Source organism: Pteronotus mesoamericanus, unplaced genomic scaffold, assembly GCF_021234165.1.
Source record: "Pteronotus mesoamericanus isolate MK-2021 breed Mesoamerican mustached bat unplaced genomic scaffold, CSHL_Meso_final scaffold_1186, whole genome shotgun sequence".
Lineage (NCBI taxonomy): Eukaryota > Metazoa > Chordata > Mammalia > Chiroptera > Mormoopidae > Pteronotus > Pteronotus mesoamericanus.
This window is the reverse complement of record NW_026555302.1, coordinates 8,414,326-8,424,035: the sequence shown is the minus strand read 5'-3', so window position 1 is coordinate 8,424,035 and position 9,710 is coordinate 8,414,326.

The following is a 9,710-nucleotide window of genomic DNA, read 5'->3' as shown; positions in this document are numbered from 1 at the left end:
CTCACAGACCCTCAGCTGTTAAATGGCAGAGCCAGCGTTTATAAGCAGCTCTAACTAACTCCGCAGGCCAACGCACTCAGGCCCTAAGACCCAATGCCCCACACACCATGACTGTCTCCTCCAGGAGCCCATTGGGTTTCCATGCGGATATACCCCTACGTACTCTACCCAAATATGCCAGGTGTCCCATGATGTAAATCCCAAGTTGACCCTTTTCGGAAATTGGCTATATATCCATACGATAAGGGATGAACTCTGTGGAAAGGATCACGGTGAATCCCTTTTTTGCAAATCTCATGAATTTCAGATGAGCCATTTAATTGGGTGGATGAGCAAAGGCCTTTTTATTCTTTGAACTGGATTACTAGTTCCTGCGGAATGCCCGTTCATCAGCATGCTTTCAGTTTTCAGGCCTTTACTTACATGATCGTATGCTTTTAACATCCTCCGCTTGTTAGCAGGTGGCCCTCATGCGTTCAGGGCAGTGGACCAGCCTAAACATGGCCCGGAAAAGAGGGGGTACCGAGCTGAAACAGATGCAGACGGCTGACCTCTGTTCTCCCGAGAAATAATGCCCAGGAGGCAGTGAGCGAGCCGCTGGCGTTGCAGCAGCATTGCCCTGCCAACGCCCACGGAACCGAGGGCACGGCAATGACGGGCACTTTGCTTGCCACGCCTCCCTGCTTCCCCAATCCATGAGGGCAGGGGCTCTCAAAGTGTGGTCTGCACACCTGCAAGCTCGTGAGAGTCCTAATGCTCCTGCCCTGCCCCATCGGTGCGGAATCGATGTTGTCACAAGCCCACCCCCTGCTTCTGACGTGCACTAACATGTAAGCGCCGCTGCATGAGGGGTCTGCAAAGATTCAAAAGCGTGAGAATCTGTCCCTCTGACTAAGAGCTATTAGGAGCCGTGGCCCTTAAAGCGGGGAGTGTCTAAGAACAAGACGATGCGGAAAAAGCATGAACTTCAGGGGAGGGCAAACATGGAATCGTACCCCGGCTCAGCCACTTACACCCGCGTGACCTTGAGCACGTCACTTAACATTTCTAAGAATTAGTTTCATCATCTGTGAAATGGAAATCATAAAACCTAGCTCAGTGCCTTGCATACAGAAGGTGTTAAATAAAAAGTCACTGTTAAAAGGATGCTTCCTGTCAATAAGTAGCGGAGCACAACAGACAACCGCCAATGAGCACCTTTCTCTCCCAAAGGTAGACCACAAGGAACATCCACGCAAGGGTAGTGATGACCTCTCTGGGGAGGGGGGCAGCTGCCTCTGCCCCACCTGGAGAGCCAGGTGAAGGGAGGGTCAACGTCTAGGAGGGGCCCTGTGCGTGCTCAGTGAGAATAACAAGGTCACATTGATCTGATCAGCCCAGTTGGGGAATAACAGATACAAGCCCTGAGCCAGGTCTTCAGGGACGGAATGTCACCAAGAGAAAGGTGCCTCGCTCCTTCCCACCAGCATTCCACTAAAAGTCATCCTTGGAGGAACTTCAGGTGATGCAACGGATTACAACGCGAAACCCATCAAGAACTTTAAGTGCAAGCTGAGTGTCATCACAGAGCAGAGCAGGTCTTTCAAGCCACACCAGGCCCTGCTCACTTCTTCCTGGAGAGAGGGGACCGAGGAGAGGGCAGGAAGCAGAGAATCAGGGACACAGCGGACCCCTGACACAAGGGCAGGAGTAGGGGGTGAGTGAGCATCATTTAAAGGCAGGTGTCTCAGCTTCAATGTGTATGTAATTCACTCACTAAAATGCAGATTCTGGTTCAGCAAATCCAGGATGGAGCCTGAGGCTCTCCATCCCCACAAGCTCCCAGGAGATGCTAGTGCTGCGCTTCCAGCAGCTCTTTTGGACAATAATACAAATGTTTAACCGAGGGTTTAAAAGTCTGGGTTCCAGTCCTGCTTCTCACCCAGCCTGTGTGACACAGCGGCCTTGAGGAAGTCACTGAGCCTCCCTTAACCTGTTGCCTCGAGTGTAAAAAGGGAAAACTAAAGTCGGCCTCACAGAACTCTAAGAAATCCACAAGACAATGTACGCTGGAGGTGACACAGTGCCTGCCATCTGGTAATCCCTTAAAAGGTGGTTGCTGGGATGAACATCATCTACAGTGCCACCAACAAAGCAGGGCGGAAGGGGTGGGGGGCTGAATACTCTTTTACTGGACACAGAGAGGACCCAAGGCTTGGGGGCACTTTGATCTGGTTGCTGGAAAATTGGTCGCCTGCTGGATCCCAGCCTCCTCTGGTTCCTCTGCCTTTTTCTGTCTCCCCTCCATCCCCCAAAACAAGATTATTTTTGATGAACTGGAGAAAGAGGGAAATTCATAAACTATCAATTCAATAAATTTAGTCCCCTCACATAGGAACATGTCCTAGCACTGTGCCTCACATAATATATTGCTTAATAAAATAAACAATAAATTATAAAATAGTCTGCAGGAAAAATAGTTGTAAATGAAGCGCTGGTGTCATAATCGGATGATTCTGTTACTCCGTATGTGGCATCCCCAGAGGGTGGTACCTCGGAGTCTCCAACCGCTCCTCATTTAGCCGCCATCCCAAGGCTCTAAGCGCCTCAAAGGGAGCCCTCATTTTAGCCCAGAGTTTACTGACTCGGCACTGCCATTGTTTATTGCATATATACTCATACCTACAGCCAAGCAAAATGATATTCTGGAGTTTTACTGCATGTATTTTTCATTCCCGATAATTTGGGAGGCTGTGCTGTGCCCCGGCCCTTGGCCCTCCAAGTCCAAATCATCCACAGCTTCGGCTGTGCTGCAGGGGGAGACAGGACAAGGAATTCAGTTTTCCAAGAACACTTTAACGTTCCAGTTCAACATTTTAAATTCAGAAAAAAGATAATAACCTTAAGAACTCTGGTTTTCCAGTGCAAGAAGTAGGCACTTGAGAAAATAAAGAGTCTCTAAACTCCCTAGTGCAGGCAGGATGGAAGGTGGGAAGCGGGAACCATTCGCCGCTCCTGGAAAGGAGAAGCTCAGGGGAACCAGAGGTTCCGGCGGGTGGATGCCCGTCCCCTCCTGGGCCCCTCTTTAGGGGGCTGCTTTGCAGAATTCCAAGCGGTAAGAGAGGGCCCCTATCAGGTGGGGGTCTTTCCTTCACCCCTAGCCCCCTCCCTGACACACACATTTTGACCCTGGCGATTTCAGAGGATCACTGTGACTAGCAAGAACTGAGTCCAGACACAGGCTGGTTAGGCAGTGGGCAGGGTTGCTTGGGTAAATCCAGGAAGACAGACCGCCCATTACACCAGCTGCAGATACCGAGGCAACCAGTGCAGTGAGCACAGGTGGCGGGAACAGCCACTCTACCCTAGAGGCCAACCAAGCCCAGAAAACAAAACACAAAGCAGATAGGAACCTACCGATGTAGAGACGAGACTTTGGGTGGGGAGCACCCAACAGAGGATACAGATGTCATATTATAAAATTGTACACCTGAAATTTACATAATGTTATTAACCAATGTCACCCCAATACACTTAATTTAAAAAAAAGAATCTTGCCATCTCTTGTTGCCATGATTCCATACCTTCGTCCTGCAGGCAGGTGTCAGCCCAGATAGGAGAGAAGAACACTTGATAAGGGACAATAGCCCTGATACGAGTTTTAATTGTCTGAGTAATGAGTGAAAAGAGACACAAGTCAAGCCGGAATTTGGCTAAGCTACCTTTTCTTGTCAAGAATAAGTCTTTCCGCAATAGCAAAAAATTGTGGCTAGTGACAGTTTCAAAAACACAGCGTCACATTTCGCACATCCGAGTTGTGACTAAGCTTCAAACGCACTATGTGTCTTGGTTTGGGGCAACAGTAAGAGCAAAAGAGATGAAGTCCCTCTTCCCTGTGGAGCATGCAGTCCTGCGGGAAGGCAGGTGTGAAATGGACAATCTCACAGGAACTGCAAGACAAGACGTGCTCAGTGCTGCAAAGGGGAAGCACAGGGAAGGAGAGGAAGACCCTGTCCCAAGTCACCATCCCTGCCTGCCCATCCTGAGGCTGGAAATTCGGCATCTAGGAATGAATCCTGTTGGTTAGTCTCTCTTGGTCTCTTTTAAATGCAAAGACCTGTGGGAGGAGTTACTCATGAAGTTGCTAACTTTTCCATTTTGGGAGTTTAATAACTCTCATTTTGTTAAAGAGATCAAAAAGCAGGGAAGCTCCAAAAGTCTACTGGGGAAGGCAGGGAGGAGTGTGCCGTGGGGAGCGTACAGAGAGGAGCACACAGGAAGGAGTGCAGAGGGGACCACTTGGGGAGGAGCACACAGGGAGCATGAAGGGAGGAACACTTAGTGGGGAGCACTAAGGGGGAGCCCGCAGGAAGGAGCACTCAGGGAGTAGTGCAGAGAGGACCACTCGGAGGAGCACACAGCGAGGAGCACTCAGAGGGGAGCACTCAGGGAGGAGCACACAGAGAGGAGCACTCAGAGGGGAGCACTCAGGGACGAAGCTCCCACAACAAATCTGACTCTTCGGCGACCATGCCCAGGGTTGCTCTGCCCTGCACAGTGGCATTGGGATTCTAGCAGTTTAAAGGGATCCTGTGTGTCTGATCTGAGGCCTGTGACCCAGGTGGGGTCGAGAACACCTAGCTCTGGTTCCTGGAAAGAAGTCTGGGCTCTTTCCCAAACCTGAGAGACCTGAGCTTTCCTCTTAGTGCTCTGGGGGCAGCAGGGTCCTCTTCCAGTCAGGCCAAGAGACCCAGCCAGCCAAAAATGCCTCCCCCTTCCACGAAGTAGCGCAACATTGTGGTTTTAAATCCATTGCTCGGAAGTCCAGCAAAACTCAGACTTGGCCACTTATTACATGAGGGAATTTGGGCAGGTTCCTCGACCTCTCCGAGCCCTCAGTTTCTCATCTGTAAAATGGGGGGTTGTGAGATCAAATGAAGTGTCGTGTACAACATGCTTCCACAGCTACCTGCTACTCGTCAGAGTGACACAGCGGTGTGATAGCCAGCCGCAGCCACACACGCGCTGCTTAGACCTGCAAATTCTCAGGCCCCTCCTCAGGCCTAAAGAATCAGAACCCCTGGGAATCTGTATTTTAGTAAATCTCCCAGGTGATGTCAGGCGCATTTAGGTTTAAGAAGCACAACTCTGTAATCAGAAACATTCCTAAAGTCACAGACAGAGTGTCTTAGGCAAGTCCTTTCTTCTCTAGAAGCGGTAATACCAGTCTCAGATATCTTATAAGATTGATGAGAACATCCAGTAATGTGCCTGAAAAAGCTTTGCAACATATCGAACAATGTACAAGTAGAAGACAGCATGATTTCTTCCCCTGCATTTGTAATAGGGCCCTTTAAAGGGAAAACAGCCAAGTCCTTGGTTTTTCTTCCCTTCTCTTGGCAAAGCCTCCTACTGCTCTAGCATTGCAAGAACACTGACCCAGAATTCCCTGCATGTTCCCTTGGAAAAGCAAGCTAACTCTGACAGCTAAGACTGCCACACTGTGTATCACGAGAGACCCGCAGCCGAGGCCTGGCAGCCCTTCGCTCTGGCTTCCGAGCTGCGGAGTCGGCCCAGAGCCGCTGGGCTGCCAGGGCCTCAGGGGCTTCCTCCCGACGGAGCGTGGCTTTCAGGGGCCCCAGGATCTGAACCAACACCAACAGGTAGAAGCTACGAAGAGTCAGTCTTCTTGCCCAAGTAAGGAAGAATTCCGTAGCCATCAGAGCTGCCCAAATGTGACATGAACTCCCCTCACAGGTGAGGAGTGAGACCCCCACCCAGGAGAGAGTCACTCGCAGGCCACTGACCCCCTGGCAGGGCCATTTATTAGTTCTCTCTCTATTCTGTCCCACTTGCCATGTGCTCTGCCTGACACCTGAGGGACCTTCTTGAAAACACCCTGAAGTCCCTTCTTTCATTCAGTCCATACTTGCTCATCACCGACCGCATGCCAGGCGCTGTTTTAAACACTCAGGATGAAGGTCTTTTCTCTCAAGGAGCTCATGTCCTAATGAGCCTTTCAGGCTGGTGAGAAGGGACTGCCTCTCTGAACAGGTGATATTTTCACCTGAGATCTACATCACAGGAAGGAGGCAGCCATGAGACAACCATGGGGTTGAGCATTTCGGGCCAAGGGGACAACGGCTGGCGAGGCAGGTCCTAACACAGGCATCCTGGAGCACAGCGAGCGGGGGCAAGTGGGGATGAGGGGGGCTGAGTGGGAGGGAGGGGGAGGGGGCGAGTGGCCAGAGGAAGAGAAGGAGAAAAAAGGCAGGGAGGGTCCCGGACTGCGGGGGAGGCTTTGTGAGTCACTCTAAAGGGTTAGGATTTTTCTTCTCTTCCTCTCCTGCAGCCCTTAAATAGGCTTGTTGATGGCCAGCGTCATCAGAATTTCTCTGGGGAGCACCTCCTCCTGCTACGAGCCTGAGCACCGGCGTGCTGTCCTCCCACCCCGCTGCTGCCGCCTCTGAACGCTCAGGTGAGGCCTCACACCCAGCACCTTCTCTCACCCAGCACCACGGAAGGCCGCGACCTGTACAGCTGACTGCTTACCTTCTGATCCACTGGCTGGCTGCAAAACTAAAGACTTTTTTTTTTTTCTGTCTTTTCATTGGGATGAAACTCAGGTGCATTTTGGATGCAGATCTAAACACAGCCGGAGAAGAGCAGGCCCAATTTGTGGGGGGAGCCAATGTAGCACGGCAGCTGAGGGGCCAGCTCCGCAGCCGGGATGCCTGGGCTTCCACGCAGGTCCCCTCTCACTTCCCGGCTCTGTGGCCTTGGGCGAGCCACTTCTCTCCAGAGCCTCGTTTTGGCCACATGTAAAATGAGGGTTATGATAGTTCCTAGCTCATGGGATGGCGAGTATGGACTAATGTTTCAAAACAGAACTTAGGACAGAAGCCTCTGGTTACTAAGGGCTCACTAAGCATAAAGGCCGATTTGGCCCCAGCCTTGGCTCCTGGTGAGTTTCAGCATTTGTTCAGCACTGCACTGATACTTGTCGAGCATCTACTGTGTGCCAGGCACTCTTCTCAGCGTGGTTTCATGGAAAGAGCTTCGGGCAAGAAGTCGGCAGACTTGGGTTCCCGCCTCAGTTGTGCTGTGGTGGACAAAGGACCGACAGTGTCGTCTCTGGAGGCTCAGAGAGGTTCCTTCCCTTTTAAGGCATGTGCCAGGACCACGTGACTTCCAGGGGCCCTTCCGGCCCCAGCCTGCCTTAAATGACAGCCCTCAGGAGAACACAGCCTGCAGTCCTCCCCCGATGGGGCTGGCCCCTCCGGCCACTCACGTCCACCGAGTCCCAGTGTGTGAGCACCCGCCCTGGAGAGAAGCAGGCCTCCTCACGGGCTTGTGCTCACCATAAAATATTGATTAGGGAATTTAAAATTTCGAAATGATTTAGGAGCCCCAAGACGGGGCGTAATGTGCTGTGCCCAGCTGCATTATGAGCCATCTATCTTCTGTCAGCAAGCGACGAGAAACTGACAGAATCAATACAAACGTGTCTGAAGACAGGCTTAACTCATTTCCTCCCCCCACCCACCCAGGGCTATGGGGGCGGGGTCCCTGGGCACTGGGAGACGAGCACTGAGGCTGGGCCTGGACACGCCTCGGCCAGGTATGGCGCGGGCAGGAGTCTTAAGGTGCTGCCTGTTCTGCCGATCCTCACTCGCTCCACTGGCAACGCAGGTCTCTCCACTAACTCATCGGGAAAATTAATCCATCTAGAACTTCTATCCTCTTCTTTCCCTTTCTTAGGGTTTAAATAGGATCTTCTGATCTTGGCCTGAAAGGAAAAGAAGAAGAAGAACTGCCTCAGATTTAGCACCAGAGAGGTACCAATAATCTTTTAAGAATCATTGTTATTTAACTTCTCAGAGCCTGTTTCCTTCTCCGTGTAAGGATGAGAATAATAATAACACCTCATACAGATGAGCTCAGATTAAAGCAGATGCATTGTCCGTGTCCTTAATGCCACTGACTCTGACTTGTACACTTAAAAATTGTTCAAAAGGGCAAACTCCACATTATGTATATTTTAATACACTAAAAATATTTAAAAAATAACAAGCCTGAAGCAGATGAACCGCTTTGCCTAAGACATAAAGGGTCCCCCATCCGTGGCTGCTGAGAAGACTGGGCTGCAAAGAGTAACAAGTAACTCGTCCACGGTCACCATCAAAAGAGCAGAGCGGCATTTGGACCCCGTGTGCCTGTGCAGGAAGGCCTCGCTCATCCTTGTTGGCCAGGTCCGCTGTTTCCCCACCAGCGTTCCGCTTTCAAGGCTTGCATTATTCAGTGAGGTTAATAAATGTGTCACTCCCCAGGAACGGCTTGGCCTTGCCCCGCCTCACACACAGTTCTGTGCACCTGAAGCATTTATTAAACATGCTGAGAGGCTTGAATAGGAATTTAATTTTTCTAGCTAAACAATGGCGTGTGCAGCAAGCAAACAGAATTACTTGTTTAATCTTACCCTTGTACGCCTACTCAGCTTAAGGCAACTAGCTAACCCCAGAGGCAGTGTGACATTTCAGGATTTAGGATACTAAAAAACACATTTATTAAGACCTACTTACTACATCAGGAAGAAGCCCATCTGTAGGTCTTTTTAAGCTGGGATTTTTTTTCACGATAAATTCATCTTCCTAATGACATATATACTAACGTCACTTTTCCCCAAAGCTTTGTGGACTCCCTCAAAGTACAGAATTTAAAACTGCTATCTGTTTTCTCACGCTAAGCTTCAAATCCTAGAACCTTAACGTGTCTTTTGCTTGATCATAATCTTTTATTCAATCCCTTCCTGTAGTCTGTCATTTCCTTTTTCTGTTTATCACATCCATTCATTCAAAAAGCATTTGTTGGGCACCTGCTACGTGCATAGCAAGGCGGTCTATGCAGAGAGAGGATTAAGGCCGAGTCCTGCCCTCCGAGGGCTCACAGTCCCCCAGAAAGACAAACCTGAAAACGAAAGAGTTCCATGGGATGTTGGAGGCGGTATGATTCAGGGGGCCTGTGGCGGAACAGTTAATTCTCCTGGAGGGTCAGAGCAATATCAGACTAGGAGAGACTTTAGAAGCGCATCTTCATTCTAAGCAGGGGGGCCCAAATGGACTGAGGGAGCAAAGCCCGCCAGAGGTGCCCCCAGGCAGCGGCCTAGAGCTGAAGGACAGGATGGGTGGCTAGGAGGCTGGGTGCAGTTTGACAAGGCTAAAGCCTAGGGTGAAGGGAGGTACGGTGGGACGGGGGCAGATACAGCTGCTGAGACTGTTAGCAGGTAGATCTAGAGGCCTAGCGGGTCTAGCTAGAGGATGCAGAATTTTATCATAACAAAATTTTATCATCATTAGCTGCCATTTATTAAGAAACTATATTAGGCACTTTACATATATTATCTCCCTTCCTTTCACACCATTGCTACCAAGTAGAATTATTATCACATTTTTCAGGTAATTAAATTGCAGCTCTAAGAGGTAGGCCCTGGGGAATAATATTTACAGGGTGGCCACATGGTTTAGTTTATACTTTAGAACACTTAAGTAGAGAACAGATTATCAATGTACAAGCATGAAGGAAGAGAAAATAATTAGGAAACTATTGTAACAGTCCAGGTGCAAAGTGTTGATGGTCTAAACCAAAGCAGAAGCAGAGAGACTGCAGAGTTTGGGGATCATGAGCACATTTTGCATTTCTAGGCAGTTCCTTCAGTCTTCACTTGCAGCGTT